Genomic DNA, 374 nt, shown 5'->3' with positions numbered 1-374 from the left:
AGTAAAGATACAAACTTTGAAAACAAACTTATGAAAATTGGAGAGTAAGATGTATAGGGAATTTTTGAATGATCGCTAAAAACACTCTGCCCTCTCCTATTCCTCTCACTTCCTTATTTATACAAAGCTGTGTGAAGTTGCGTAAGTTGTTGTCGACGTGTCCTATTTTTGACATTGCGAGAGATGAGTAATCCTTTGTTGATTGAAGTCTTTGTCTTGTTATAATACTGAAGTCTTCATTTCTTGGTCTTGAAGTCTTGTATTGATAGTTGAGCTGTTGCATAATTGTCTTTTTGTCTTCATCTTGTCTTGAAAATTGGAGTGTTGATGGAGTCGGTGGAAGAGGTAGCTTCTACAAAACTATATACTGAATA

Source organism: Camelina sativa, chromosome 15, assembly GCF_000633955.1.
Source record: "Camelina sativa cultivar DH55 chromosome 15, Cs, whole genome shotgun sequence".
Taxonomy (NCBI): Eukaryota; Viridiplantae; Streptophyta; class Magnoliopsida; order Brassicales; family Brassicaceae; genus Camelina; species Camelina sativa.
The sequence above is the reverse complement of the archived record's forward strand: the minus strand, read 5'-3'. Positions refer to the sequence as shown.